Below are 15,719 nucleotides of genomic sequence, written 5' to 3' on the forward strand. Positions count from 1 at the left end.
CAGGGTCTAAGCTCAGAAGGGAGACACCAGCTAGAGACGTAGAGGAGGGAACTGTAAGCTTGGGTGTGGAAGGTGAAGCCAGGTGGGGGATGTAGCTTGAGAAGAGAAAGCTGGTGACAAACATGGGCCCTGTCATCGAGGTGGAAGTATTTAGGGTTGTTGACTTCCTAGACAGTGGTCTAAGGGATTGATCTTCCATTAGTATCTGCAGATGGGAGGCACGTTGTGTTTTCTTCAATGAGATTACAAATTTCTTACTTCATAGAGTGGGCCACACAAGAAATTCTTATGTCATAATGAATAATCGCACCTTATATGACTCGAACTTAAGGCCTTTGTTTGTAAGTTCTCATAATAAATAGAAGGGCCTCATCAAGAAGGAACCAAAATTAACAGCCCCTGATGTGGGAGAATGTGCTGCTCAAAGACATTCGATTCAGACCCATAAATGGCCACCTCTGACCCAGAAGCACATCACATGGTCTTCTCCATGCATTTCTGTTGACAGAAGTCTTAAGTGCTTAAGGGATCTATTTATCCTTTATTCATCACTTCTGTGCATTAATTTATGAAGTTGTATGAGGTCACTCAGTAGGCATCAGAAGAGAAAATGTATTTCATGGTCTACCACAGACAGAGTTTCCCATAATACAGTACGTAAGATAACAAGTTCCCATTGAACAAGCCAGAGTCCTCAAGTGGCATAGACAGAGGTGGTCAAGTGGGTTTTTTTTTCCCAGCACTCTGGAATATTCTTTACATCAGAAAGGGCGGAAGTCCAAAGAACAGTACAATTTTTACCAAATGTTGTGGGCTGATTTGAATCCCTCCAAAATTCATATGTTGAAGTCCTAACCCTTCATATGTAAGAATGTGACAGTATTTGGAGAAAGGTCTTTAAAGTAATTAAATTTAAATGAGGTCTTTGGGATGAGCACTAATCCAATATGACCAGTGTCCTTATGAGAAGAGGAGATCTGGGCGCAGACACACAGACCATGGGAAGACTCAGGAAGAAGACAGCCAGCTACGAGCCAAGGAGAGAGGCCTCAGGAGAAACCAACACGGCCAACACCTTGATCTCGGACTTCTAGTCTCCAGATCCACCAAGAAATAAACTCCTGTTGCTTAAGTGGCTCTGTCCGTGGCACTTGTTATGGCAGCCCCAGCAGACAAATACACCTAAAAAAAAAAAAAAAAAGGTTATTTTCTCTCTACATGACTACAAAACCAATAAATGGCTGGATCTAGGTGAAGAATTCTGGCCCGCAGTGTTTCCGTGGTGTGAGCCATTCAAGTGGGATGCCACCCTAGCTTTGCACGCTTGTGTGATTGTTACAAATGCGACGCTTCAGCCCAGAAAACAGACAAAGCTGCTTTCAGAGAGCAGGAAACGGTAACCTGAAACTCCATCTATGCAAAGGCTGAAAATAAAAGCAGATGGGTCTGCAAATACTTTTTGCCTTCTGCCTGACCGTTCTTTGGTCAACACTTGGTAACTTGGCCCAATCTCTGGGTGCCTTTGACAAGCAATCGTTGGTGGCAGGGGAAGGCAGTCATCCGAGACAGGTGAGGGGTGAGGTCAGGGTAGCAGGTAAGGAAGGGTGCAGGATGTTCCCTGCTGGCCCTGTCCATTTGAAAAAGATGCAATTTCTCTAATCAGACTTTGCTGAAAGAGATCCCTGTTTATCGTCAGCCGACAGCCGTGGTTAAGATTAAAGCCCTTTCAGAAGGAAGCAGGAAGGAATTTTAATCGGCTAGCTCTTCTCTCTGAATTTGTTTCCCACAGGAAAATCTAGTGGGCTGATTTTGGAAAAGATGTATGCAGGTTTGGTTCTCTCAGTTATAATTTATTTTCTCCTCTATAGGGATTGTAATTTTGACTGTTTTCCTTTTTCTTCTTTTCCTCCTTCTTTTCTCCTCCTCCCCCTCGCCCTCGTCCCTTCTCTTTAAACAGGGACTATTTTTAGGGGCGCCTGGGTGGCTCAGTCAGTTAAATGTCTGATTCTTGGGTTCTGCTCAGGTCGTGATCTCAGGGTCATGAGATCGAGCCCCACGTCGGGCTCACAGTGAGTGGGGAGGCTGCTTGAGATTCTCTGCCCCTCCTGCTTATGCTCTCTCTCAAAATAAATAAATCTTTAGAAAGTGAATAAATAAATAGGGACTATCTTTAACATGCCTATCAAAAGACACAAGCTACAGTTCCCATCTCAGCATCTTGCTGCATTATCTATAAACCCCCATCTTGCCCATAGATGGGTCAGAGGTGGGGGGTCTCCCAGAGCGGGGTTGGAATGTGATCTGGCCTCGGCCCACCCAAAGTCACAGGAATCATTCACCCATGGATCAGTAAGGAGCAAGGGAGTTGGAGGGAGTGGCTGCTAAGGCATGTTTATCAAGTGGCCCCCTTCTTCAGCTCGGACCACCCTCTCTCTACATTCTGTACCAGCGACTGTCCTGGATGGTGTTCTGCTCTAATCTGAGCTAATGCCCTTAACTGATGTCTAAGGTCAAATGATTTCTTCTGGTTGAGCCCAGGCCTGTCTGCCTTTCTCAGCACCGCCTTTAGGGATTGTAGGAGAGTCTCCCTTCCTCCGTCCGTGATCATCTGTTCCTTAACAAGGCAAAGGACCGGAGGCAGGAGAAAACGCCCCAGGGGCTGCCCCACCCAAGCTCCCTGAAGACCTGCAAAGGCAGACCTTGCTCCTGGAGGAAGTCCCACAAGAGATGGGGAGGGGACCTGGGAGGAAAGGCTGTGGGTCAACTATTGTGCCTAAGAACAAAGAGAACAGCTCCAGAGGGAGGGAAAACACTCCCAGGCCTTCCGGAGGCAGCCAGGAAAGGGGAGGGGGCCGGGGGGCAAGAAACAGATGGCGGAGAAAGCAAACTTATCACCACCAGCTGCTAAAAACGCTATTACAAATGGTACACCTCAGGGACGGGGGTGGTTTTCCTGGAGGAACTTGGCTTGAAAAGCTGCTCCTTAAAATTCAGGGTCCTGGGTCAGGGTCCTCAGCAGCCACTTGCCGCCAGTGGGACCGTGGAAATCTCATCTGACGGCGGAAGCCACCGTGCCGGGAGGTGAGTCTAGCTGAGTATCGTGTGAAAGGCTTCGAGCCACCATCATGCACCTGAACCCAAGGGTACCGTGAGCGCCTCACCAAGGATCAGGGTCAAAGTGCACAAACACCAGGGAGACCCCCGCCCCGCCCAGCCCCCCCAGCCATCCCAGGGAAACCCGTCTGGCTGGCTTAGCCCCTGTGTATACAGCCAGCGTGTACACATCTCGGGCTAGGGGAGTGCTTGCCAGGAGAGTCTAGTGGTGTCTGGTAGGTATCAGCCCAGGTAAGTTAGGAAGAGCCTCGAGCCCAATATGATTGCCCCACCTGGCACAGAAGCTGGGGCTCTGATGGTGGCAGGATGCTAAGGGTCAAGGTTACCCCGGTAGAGCGAGAATACTGTCTCCGGGTGTCTTACAGCTGACTTACTGCCGAGCCAAACCAGAGGACGTCCGGGCCTGCGGGTTCACGCGAGTGGGATGTGCAGGTAGGGCTGCGGCGGGTGGGACTGGAAGGCCCCAGAAAGACCTTCCTTTTTGCCCCCTTGGTGACGCTCATGTTGTCACCCTCACTTGTTACCCTCATGTCTGCTCCTGTGGCTTGGAGGCCAGAAGGGGCCCAGTAACGACCTGGGACCCCATTCCCCGCGATGGCAGAGTCACTGCCTACCGCAGTGGTTTTCAAACTGCTTGCCCGGGAACCCCTCAAAGGCACCCAAGCAGACACTTGGAGCTGACAGAACCTCCTTTGCTTCAACAGAGCCCCCCACTGGCGCCATCTCTTTTATATATATATTGGGCTCTGGATAAGATTTGATCGCAATAAGGGCTTTAGTTGAGGGTCCTTGGTTGAAAGCTGCAGACCCAATCAGGCCGCTCCGCAAAGCCAGGATCCCCTGGGAGCGTGTGGGTCTGAGGGCCGCGGCAGGAAGGCTCGTCAGTCTCTGCTGCGGGATGGCAAGCTCTCAGACCCTTGCTCCGCCATCCCCTGGCCCTCCAAGCCGGGGAGGCCTCGGGGGAGAGGCCGTGAGGCCACAGCCAACCTGCACCGCCGGGCAGGGGGAGAACCTGGGTGTCAAAAATGACAAGCACCGTGCCAAACATTTTGGGAATCACCGTGATTAGAAGAAGATGGTCATAAAATCAGCCACCCGCTCCCTCCTCTGACCTCCCAGACCCCCTCAAGATGTGGTAAGACAGCGGACCCGAGCTGTGTGTCAAACTTGCTTGCTTCCCGGATGTGTGCAGAAGCAAGTGTCCTAGTGGATGGGGAAATCGATTCTCTCCAGGCCTTGCTCGGGGACCCCTGGCCACCTCTGCCGTTCCTGCTCGGCCTTCGCAGACTCCATCCTGGCCCCACGGATCCTTAACCCTTGTGAAGCCTTCCTGGTGCAGGACAGGAACGGGGAGGGGGCTGGGGGCACACAGGAGACGGCACTCAGATAGCGGAGAAAGAAAACCCCGACGTTGTTGCCCCCCGCTGCAGAAACTCCCGTTGCAAAAGGCAAGCGTATGGCTCTGGCTTCCCTGGAGGGGCATCAATGGCCCACAGAGGGCAAGACCATGGTCAAGACTGAGCCAGCTGTAGCAGATGCCAAGGGTGCATTGAGGAACATGCGCTGTCGGCCTGCAAACAGATACACTGCTCTCAGGTCAAATCCTGCCCAGACACAAGCTGGGAAGGCTCTCAGCAGAATTTGCCTCATTTTAATGAAATAACATCAAAGACTCAGCATGACCAGTAGCCCCTTTGTTGTGACTATAACCTCCTTTCTCTTGACTCCCGAGTCCCAAATCAGGCTTTACCAAGAGTCATTGAACTTCTCTCCGGGTGCTTTGTCACCTGCAGGGTAGGAAACGGGAGGATGGCGTTTCCGGATCTCTCTGGAACTGGGAGGAATTGCTGTAGTTTCAGTTCAGGTGCTCCCTGATTGCTAGACTCATCTAGAACCTCTTGCTGGCCCGTTTAGGTTTGTTTAGAAACCTTGGTGGTGATTATGAAACAGTTTTTGCCCCATTTGAGCACGTGTTGAGAAGCCTTGTCATGAGGCAAATAGTCTGAGGTACATATGCTCACAGATAACTCACCCCCGACCCTGGGCCAGAGACACCAGAGTCTCGGCCCTAAGTGACTTTCCATCGTAAGATTTAGAAACTCTGACACGGGGTACAATTCAGATAGGGAAAGAACATCTCTCCCAAGCCAATGCTTTGGCTCCTGGTTCTTTGGGCACCTGTGCCCATTCCCTCCAGCACCTGGGGCAACGTCAGCACGTGACAGGTGCCCTGGAATGTTTGAGGAACGGAGAAAGGAATCACAACGTTGTGTTTTCCACACGTGATTATCTAACGCTGGTTTGGTTTTAACCCCCCAGGCCTGAGACATCTGAAACAGTGCTCCTCAGGGTCATTCTCCTTCATTTGCCCCGTGAACCCGGGAGAGAGAAAGCTACATTAACAGGGTTTAATTGTATCTTTCCCCGAGAGGTCTGATGCGGTCTTCCTTAAAAGCTTTTCTGAATTTGGAAAAAGGACAAATATTTAGGGGCACTTTACGTCCCACCAAGCAGAGTTTAACTAACAGCTCAGAAAAAGGTGTCAGGACAAAAGTGTCATCAGATGGAGGCAAGAAGACCAGCATTACCCAGCATTGCCCAGCAAGCCTCCGGGGTCTACATGAGCCTCCCTTTACTTAGAACTCACACTGATCTACCCAGAGGCCTGATCCTCCACAGACTGGGATATTTTACCTGTTTATCTATCTATTGGATATTTGAACTTTTACTCACTCCAATTCCACTCTGTTCCAGAAAGGACTTAAAGCCATGACTGAGCTTGGGGTTGTAGGGAAGTTGAAAGTGGTGGAAATAATCCCAGACCTCGATTTAGAAACTCAGAGTATAGTCAAAACTCGCCACTAAGCGACCATCTGCTTCCTCAGCTCAGAAATGAGGAATTTGAATTTCCAGCTCTAATGGAACTGAGATATGAAGCCAAAGCGACAAGAGTAAAAAATGGGATATAGTCTCAGAAATCTGTGCCCTGTTGCAGGGCCTCCTGGCATCCTGGAGCCTTAGAATGGTTTCCAATTTTCCAAAGGACAGAAGTACAGCTTGAGTAGAAATGTTTGGTTTGGGACTTTATCCCATCCTTCAATCAAAAACCAAACCAAAACAAAAAAACCTTCTTATTCCCACCAGATGTATATACATCACCCTTTTGGGATGATGCAACCAGAGAGCATTTCTGGGATTCATTATGTCCCAATAAACATGTTGGAAAAGAGAAAAACAAAAAACAAAAACAAAAAAACCAAAAACAGCAGCCCCTTTTAAAAGACTATTTTATGCAAGTCACTGCTAATAAATAAACTTTAAAAAACCCGGAAGCCCTCTGAGTATGCCTGTCTTTGAAGCTGTGGTCAGACTCCAGGAGAAAGCAACCAAACACGAGCTCCTCCATCTAGAGGGAGAGGGGCCAAGCCACCCCCTCACCACACTCCCCGGCTCCCACTGGAGCCCGAGGGCTTGGCCACCGGAACTTGGCCTCCTTCCTGAGCACGCGCACCCTTCCACGGTACTTCCAACACATCCACTCAGGTGAGGCTGCGCTCCTCTCCTGAGTAATGGAGACACGAAGAACTGGAGTTTCTGCCCTTCAGGACTTCAAAATCTAGCCTAGTGAGGGAGCCAGGATGACAAATAACATGACGCATTACAGCATAGTTATGGGCTGAATTTTGTGTCCCCCTCAAATTCATATGCGTACGTCCTAACCCCCAGTCACTCAGAATGTGACTGTGTGAGACGGTGCTTCTAAAGATGCAATCAAGTCAACATGAGGTGTCCTTCCAAGAAGAGGTTAGGATTAGACAGACACACAGAGGGAAGACTGTGTAAGGACACAGAGAGACAGCCCTTTGCCAAGCCAAGGAGAGAGGTCTCGGAAGGAGCCAAGCTTGCCGGCACCTTGATCGTGGACTTTCAGCCTCCAGGACTGCGAGAAAATAGATTTCTGTCTGTAGTACTTTGTTATGGCAGCCCATGCAAACTAAGACCCATGGGTACTCATCCATCCATTCATTCAGTCAGTCATTCATTCATTCAAAGAGGTACAGCACCTATTGTGTAAGCCCGTGCAAGTTCCTGAACCTAGAGAGCAGAAGACAGTATCATCACTGTCTTCAGAAATGGTCAATGCAGGAGGTGCCTGAGTTGCTCAGTCGGTTGAGGGTCCAACTCTTGGTTTCAGCTCAGGTCATGATCTCAGGGTCATGGAATCGAGCCCCACATAAGGCTCCATGCTCAGTGGGGAGGCTGCTTGAGGTTCTCTCTCTCCATCTCCCCCTGCCCCTCCCCCTGTGCTTGCGTGCACACGTGCCTACTCTCTCTCTCTCAAATAAATAAATAAATCTTAAAAAAAAAAAACCGAAATGGCCATAGGTTAGTGAAGAAGATAGATATTCATATGCATTTAAGTGTTCTTATGACGTGTTATTGTGGAGAGATTTTATTTATTTACATCCCACATTGTTCTGAAAATGATTTCTCTTTTTTATTTTTATTTTTTTGACAATTTTATGTATTTGAGAGAGAGAGAGAATGAATGGGAGAGTGGCAGAGGGAGAAGGAGAAGCAGACTCCCCACTGAGCAGGGAGCCCGATGCGGGGCTCGATCCCAGGACCCTGGGATCATGACCTGAGCCTAAGGCAGATGCTTAACCAACTGAGCTACCCAGGGGCCCTGAAAATGATTTCACAAGTATAAACAGAGCATTCTGAAGGCTAGGATGATTGACCCGGAGGAGGAGTTTAGAAAAGCTTCACAGAGATGAATTTCATTTGTAGATGAGCGAGGGCCACACTATAACTTTCATGGGCTCTAGGCACTTTTGCCTTTGTGGACTCCTTTCTCCATACATTTTTTTTTTTTTTAAAGATTTTATTTATTTATTTGAGACAGAGAATGAGAGAGACAGAGAGCACATGAGAGGGGGGAGGGTCAGAGGGAGGAGCAGACTCCCTGCAGAGCAGGGAGCCCGATGCGGGACTCGATCCAGGGACTCCAGGATCATGACCTGAGCCGAAGGCAGTCGCTTAACCAACTGAGCCACCCAGGTGCCCCTCTCCATACATTTTTTTTTATCATGTTTTACTAATGGAACTGGTAAAGACATATATTGCATATTAAAACATTCTCTTTGATCTAAAAGTTCATTTTCCTTTCCTGACTTAAAAAGAAATTAAAACATTTTCATGGGCCCCTAAAATTACAATGGATTCTAGGCACTACAACTCCAGCCTGGTATGGAAGTCAGCCGTGGAGGTGAGGGAAAGGCATTCTATGTCAGAATTCAAGACCAGGAGACAGTACAGCACATTTTAAAAACTGCAACTTCACAGGGTGCCTGGGTGGCTCAGGCGGTTAAGCATCTGCTTTTGGCTTAGGTCATGATCTCAGGGTTCTCATCTCAGGGTCCTGGGATCGAGCCCCATGTTGGGCTCCCTGTTTAGCAGGGAGTCTGCTTCTCCCTCTCCCTCTGGCCCTCCCCGCTGCTTGTGCTCTCTCTGTCTCTCTCAAATAAATAAATAAAATCTTTTTAAAAAATTACAGTTTCACTGTGACTAGACCCACAGGGCTGCTAAGGGAAGGAGAAGCTGAAGAGGCAGACCTGGGCCAGCTGAGAAAGCTCTGGAATGCTACGCGAAAGCAATGGTGTACTGGTAAATGCTAAACAACTAGGTCTCTGGAGGAAAAAAAGCTCTGATTTGTAGTGTTTGCCAATTTTCTGGGTGTAAATGCTCCCGCATGGCCGATTTCAAGCTGCCCACCATGATGTCGCCAAACAGAGCTGGGAAGGCGACCGGGTGCAGTCGGTTCTTGCAAGCCAGGCAGCCAGGGTCCAGCGTGGTCTGCACGGAGGCAGTGAGGAGTGATTTCTGTTTCCAAGAGTGGAGAGCCTGTAAGTAGGGGGTTTATGGAACCAGATTTTTATTTTAAATCACGCTGTGTCTCTGATAGAATCCATTCAGCTGCAAGGAACAGAAAAGCCAACTAAAATTGGCTTAAACTGTTAGGAAATCTGCTGACTCACATGGTAAGAAGTCCAGAGGTGATAGAGGTCTGTTAATCCAGCAGCTGAAGATGCCCTTTCTGCCTCTCCATTCTGCCGTCCACAGTTGGCTTCATTTGAAACCAAGCTCTTCTAGTGGTTGAAGAATGCCTGCCAGTACCAATTGGGACTAAGTGCTTCCTTGTTTTCCACGGCCCTCTAAGAAGAAAAAGAAACAATTTCCTAGAGGTTCCAACAAATCTCTCTTCCTGCCTTGTCGGGCAGAATCAGTCACACACTTGTTCCTCACCGATCTCTGATAATGGGAATGGAACGTCCCTTGTATGAGATCAATTCCTGGAACCAGGGTTGAGGTCGGCTTCCCCTGAGGCACAGGGGCTATGGGGGGGGGGGGGATACCAGAACAAAATTGGGATTCTGTTAAGAAGGAAGATGTGGGCAATTGGGAAGAAAGAGAAGTTACTGGATCCTGGGTAGGCAGCCAACAACTGTCCTTCCCACTCTGGAAAGAGAGAGAAGATGAATTAGACCAGGGGAAGAGGGGAGGCCAATAAGGACCCTTTTGTAATTGACAGGGTAAGAGATGATCAACAGCTGACTAGAAATGGTGATCACAAAGAGGGGGGAGAGAAGGAGATGAATTCAGGGAATGTGTAGGAGATAGAACTAATAGGACTCAGAGCCCGACTAGGAGAAGAATTAGGAGTTCTTAGTAGTTCGTGAAAACACCAACCAAGACAGGAACATAGACGCACACAACCAACGATGAAGATAATGCATTCAGTTTGGCGTATTTTGACTATACGTAGGACATTCATGAAGTTGTAGGTTTGGAGTGGGGTCTGGAGCCATCGGCCAAGAAAGAATGCTTGAGATATTTTTGGTGCAAAAAGGTGATTTTATTAAAGCACGGGACAAGACCCGGGGGCAGAAAGAGCTGTTGCACTGGGGTTGTGAGGGGTGACTGATTATATACTTGGGAGTTGGGGGAGGTAAGGACAAAGGGAGGTTTCCAAAAGGACTTTCGTATGCTAAAGGAGACTCCCAGGATCCTGGAGGCCTGGCTAGTGTCAAGCTAAGTTTGTTTTCCCTCAAGTGAAGCATTAACAGTAAGACAGTTGGGAGTTCACTGGAGGAATGTTACATTCTGCCTGCCTCAAGTATTTGTCAATTGGCCGCAGGTTATAAAGAAGTTTAATTTTATTTACATTCCCTTCTGCCTTTGTTTCCCACGTCACTATGGAGCCAGGGTGATGTTGGGGCTCCAGGAAATTGAGTCCATGGGTCTCTGGGAGTCAGGCTATTGATAAGAATGCTTTTTCCTTGCAACTAAGACACTAAGACATTTGTAAACTGATAAGAGACTCAAGTCCTGCAGGACTGTGATCTCAGTCAGTTAACCATTTGTTTATTCCCTTATTTTTATTTTAAGGCAGCCTGGAGTGCCTGAGGAAGGTCACACACAGATCCCACCCGGGAGTTTTGGGCGGGGAGAGTTGTGGAGTGTCAGCTTGTGCTTTGCCTTCTGCTCCCTCATCAAAGAGATGTCCCGCCCGTACTGAGTTGAAAAATAGGTGATTGAACTCAGAAGCGAGGCAGCAACTAGAGAGATTGATGAGTCGTTATTAGAGAGGTGGTCGCTATAGGCCTAGATGACATTGCCTTGGGAAAACATGTAGACTGAGGAAAGAGGGGTGAGGTGAGAACTTTGTTATATACAAATATTGAGGAATGTGGTGGGAAAAGATACAATGGAGAATAACCTGGATTTGGGGGACTCCCTGGCCTTAGAGATCTGGACAGAATTGCTTGCAACCCCACTGTCCAGGTTCCTATGTCCGGTCCAGCTTCTGCAAGCTTCCAAGGACTGCCTGTGTCCTGGCTGCTCCTGGCCCCCAGCATCTGCATCCTGGAGGTGGCCTCCGGGACCCCTACATCCCTGGACTGGGAAGCTCAGCACCTCCCGTTCCCAGCCTGAGACCAGGAGTGGTAACAAGAGCGTAGATCTTACAGAAGATTTAGAAGGAGAGATGATGGACAAGGGCTTAAAATCTATACGGTAGTAGATACTTCTGTTTTCCTAAAGAACAAGAATCCAACTGAGTAAATGTTGAAGATCTAGTTGGTTCTACGAAGTGATTCATGAGTGGGACGGCATCCCACCCAGCAAGTAGAGGGGTGCTTCGAGGAGTTGTACAAAATAGGTTTTTATAGGAAGGAGGGTGGGGCGAGAAAGTTATTAGCAAACAAAAAACAAAGGATTGTTCCAGGGTGCCTGGGTGGCTCAGTCATTAAGCGTCTGCCTTCGGCTCAGGTCATGATCCCAGAGTCCTGGGATCGAGCCCTGCATCGGGCTCCCTGCTCAGCGGGAAGCCTGCTTCTCCCTCTCCCACTCCCCCTGCTTGGGTTCCCTCTTTCGCTGTGTCTCTCTCTGTCAAATAAATAAATAAAATTTTTAAAACAAACAAACAAACAAACCCACAAAGGATTGTTCCAGCCAAGGTCAAGGGGGTCTTATTAAGTGGATGACTTCATCTTGCTTTGGGGGAATGGAGAGGGCCCAGGTGACAGATTACCTCACTGGAGTTGATCAGGAAATTCCTGACTGACCAGTTAAGACTTCCACTTTTAGAGGAAGTTGAAACTGCAATTAGGTTAGGTGTTAAAGCCCTGTTGGGTGAGTTGGCTTAAGTGATGCCATTTTGGGCCCCTGGTTTTCTTTTTAACGAACGCTACCAGAGCCCCAGTTCCTGGATAGGACAAGAGCTCAATATATATTCTCTGAATAAATTAGTTAATAAAGGTCTTTCTTTGTGGTCCTCCCCCAAACTGGGCCCCAGATTTCTCTTTCTCCTACCTAGAGTCCACCTGGGCCCAACAACCTTCAGAGTTATAGCCGGCAGGAAGGGGGTGGGCCTCTGCCTGGGAGAGGCCCCGTCAAAAATGAGACTGTGGAACGAACTCCTGGTCTTCCCTCCAAGATTCAATCTGGGATTTGGCCACATACACATGTGAAATAAAGTGTATAACTCTATGAGGATTAATGGGAATAAATAACATGTCACTCCCATCTGCATTAACTCTCCCTTCAAGAGTGTGGGCTAATTCCTCTGTATATGTCACAGCAAGGCAGGAGGATGATAAGGACAGAGGAGCGTGGACTTGGAATGACAGAGGCCTGAATTAGGAGACTGTAGGAACATGATGTTCTCATTGATGTCTAGGAAACTTACTTCCCCAAACTTTCCATCCCAGGACAACGCCCTCGGAATTTACAGTCCATGGGCTCAGATCCAGTGATTTCTCTCACCGTAATTCAGTGGATCAAGTTTCTAAACAGAAGATGGCAACAGAAAAAACTCTTCTTTTGGTTGTCAAACTGTTCTGAATCTTTTCTTCTTGGTAGACCAAAATCCTTAACTCTTCATTCTCTTTAATTACCTCATCCCATAGAACCCTCTCAGGCATAGGCAGACCTGATCCCATTTTCAATGCAGACAATCTAATCTCTCTCCATCCAAGTCCCAGGGGAATGTGAGCTCCATTTGGACAAAGTCTTGTCTCTTGACTATAGCACCAGGCTTTCAAGACATTTTTGTTGAATGAATAATACAGACTCACTGGTTTGCTGGATAGTTTCTTCAAAAATGATGCCTATTTTCCCCTAAATATGCCGAGAACATGGGTAGACAGATGTCTCTTTATGTTGTAACAGAACTCAAGGGGTTCACCGTTTGGGGCACATCAAATTGAACACAACCCAAGTAAAGGCTGGAAGCAAAGAATTTTTTATTACTTGTTGCAGGGAAGGAGACAAGGAGATAGCTCTCAAAGCACTGTCTCCCCATGGGGTTAGTACAGGAAGCTTTTATTCAGTGTATTATTAGGAAGCAGGGCCAGGGGCTCGCCCAGGAACTTTTGGTTCATTCAACTGCGCGTGCCTAGAGCATCCACGTGCTAGTGTACACACTGTATGTTCACAAATTGATGGAAAACTCCACCCACAGGGGGAGATTAGTATTATAATGAACTAAAGGTGATTTTAGGGCAGCTCAGGGGGGCTTCTGCACAGGGAGTCAGCTCCAGTCCGGCTCGAACTGGCTCAGGTAAGGGGCTTGCAGGTGGGACACACCTAGCAAGGGGCTCTCAGGGGAAACTCCTAGTCAGCTTCTCCTGGGCTGGAACTGTTAGTTCCGCAAAACAAAACAGTCCTTCCCTGCTTTTGTCCCTTCCCCTCCTCCCTTCTGCGGATAGCTTTCAGCCCTCTTATGTGAATAACTCCCCACTGCATCCTAGCTAACAGTGTCTCTACTTTCAGTTCTTTTGTGGACATTCCCAACAGTGGCTTTGCTGGGTCACATGGTGATGTTATGTTTAATCTTTCCAGGACCTGCCATGCTGTTTTCCACAGGAGAGAACCAAGTATGGCTTTTTCATAACCAAAACGCATTAATTTTTTTAAAAGCTGGTGAAAACTGCAAACAACGTTGCCCTTTGTAGGTCTCTTCATAAAGGGTATGGTACAGCATGGATGAGACTGAAGGACATCATGCTGAGTGAAATAAGCCAGTCACAGCAGGACAGGTACCTTGTGATTCCACTTAAAGGAGGAGCCCAGGATGGTCAAACTCACAGAGAGAGAGGGTAGAATGGTGGTTGCCACGGGCTGGGGGGATAAGGTTATGGGGGGGTGGGTGTTGTTTAGTGGGGATAGAGTTTCAGTTTGTGAACACAGCTATGTGAATGTACTTAATGCTCCTGAACTGCACATTTAAAAACAGTTAAGATGGCGGGACGCCTGGGTGGCTCAGTCGGTTAAGCATGTCTGCCTTTGGCTCAGGTCATGATCCCAGGGTCCTGGGATGGAGCCCTCCATCGGTCGGGCTCCTTGTTCGGCTGGGAGCCTGCTTCTCCTGCCTGCCACTCCCCCTGCTTGTGCTCTCCTCTCTCTCTCTCTGACAAATAAATAAATAAATAAAATCTTGGAAAAAATAGTCAAGATGGTAAATTTTATGCTCTGCGTATATTATACAATATAAATAAGTAAAAATAAAAACATAATGGTTGCAGAAAAGTATAAAGTAAGGGAAAAGTGGTGCCTGGGTGGCTCAGTCAGTTAAGCCTCTGCCTTCTGTTCAGGTCATGATCCCAGGGTCCTGGGATCAAGCCCCACATCCGGCTCCTTGCTCAGCGGGAAGCCTGCTTCTCCCTCTGCCTCTGCCCCTCCCCCATCCCTACTTGTGTACGCGTGCTCTCTCTCTCTCTCTCAAATAAATAAATAAAATCTAAAAGAGAAAAAAAGAAAGGGAATAAAACCAATCACTATCTCACTATTCAGAGATAACTATTAATGGTTTGGTGTATTTCCTTCCAGTCTTTTTTCAAAAGTCTTGTTAGTGCCATGAGTTTGTGAGTGAGCATGGATACACACACATCTGTAAGCACACACTATATATGTATATGCAAGCACTTATATTTTTATATAAAAATAAGATTAAACTACAATCTAGTTTTTATTTAGCCTTTTTACTTAATATTATATTCTTTGTTTAAACCTTTTTTTACCTTTAAAAATATTTTAATTCCAGGGGTGCCTGGGTGGCTCAGTTGGTTAAGTGTCTGCCTTCGGCTCAGGTCATGATCCCAGAGTCCTGGGATCGAGTCCCGCATCAGGCTCCCTGTTCAGCAGGGAGTCTGCTTCTCCCTCTCTCTCTGCCTCTGCCCCAGCTCATGCTCTCTCTCATTTTCTCTCACTCTCTCTCAAATAAATAAATTAAATATTTAAACAATATTTTAATTCCAGTTAGTTAACATACAGTGTTATATTAGTTTCAGATGTACAGTAAATGATTGAGCACTTCCATACATTACTCAGTGCTCATCATGATAAGTGTCCTCTTAATCCCCATCACCTATTTCACCCATCCCCCAACCACCTCCCCTCTGAGGATCATCAGTTTGTTCTCTATAGTTCAGTCTTTTTTTAATTTTTCTCTTTTTTCTTTGTTCATTTGTTTTGTTTCTTAAATTCCACCTATGAGTGAAATCATGTGGTATTTGTCTTTCTCTAGACTCACTTATTTCGCTTAGCATGATACACTCTAGCTCCATTCATGTCATTGCAAATGGCAAGACTTTGTTCTTTTTTATGGCTGAGTAATATTGCATTGTGTGTGTGTGTGTATACACACACACGTATACTATACACACACATATCACTTCTAATTTATCCATTTATCTATTAATGGACACTTGGGCTGCTCCCATAATTTGGCTATTATAAACAATGCTGCAATAAACATAGGGATGCATATATATTTTCAAATTAGTACTTTTGTATTCTTTGGGCAAATACCCAGTACTGGAATTACTGGATCCTATGGTAGTTCTTTTTTTTTTTTTTTAAAGATTTTATTTATTTATTTGACAGAGAGAGACACAGCGAGAGAGGGAACACAAGCAGGGGGAGTGGGAGAGGGAGAAGCAGTCTTCCTGCTGAGCAGGGAGCCCAATGCGGGGTTGGATCCCAGGACCCCAGGATCATGACCTGAGCTAAAGGCAGGGGCTTAACCGACTGAGCCACCCAGG

Source organism: Mirounga leonina, unplaced genomic scaffold (assembly GCF_011800145.1).
Source record: "Mirounga leonina isolate KUSES-001 unplaced genomic scaffold, KU_Mleo_1.0 Mir_152, whole genome shotgun sequence".
Classification (NCBI taxonomy): domain Eukaryota; kingdom Metazoa; phylum Chordata; class Mammalia; order Carnivora; family Phocidae; genus Mirounga; species Mirounga leonina.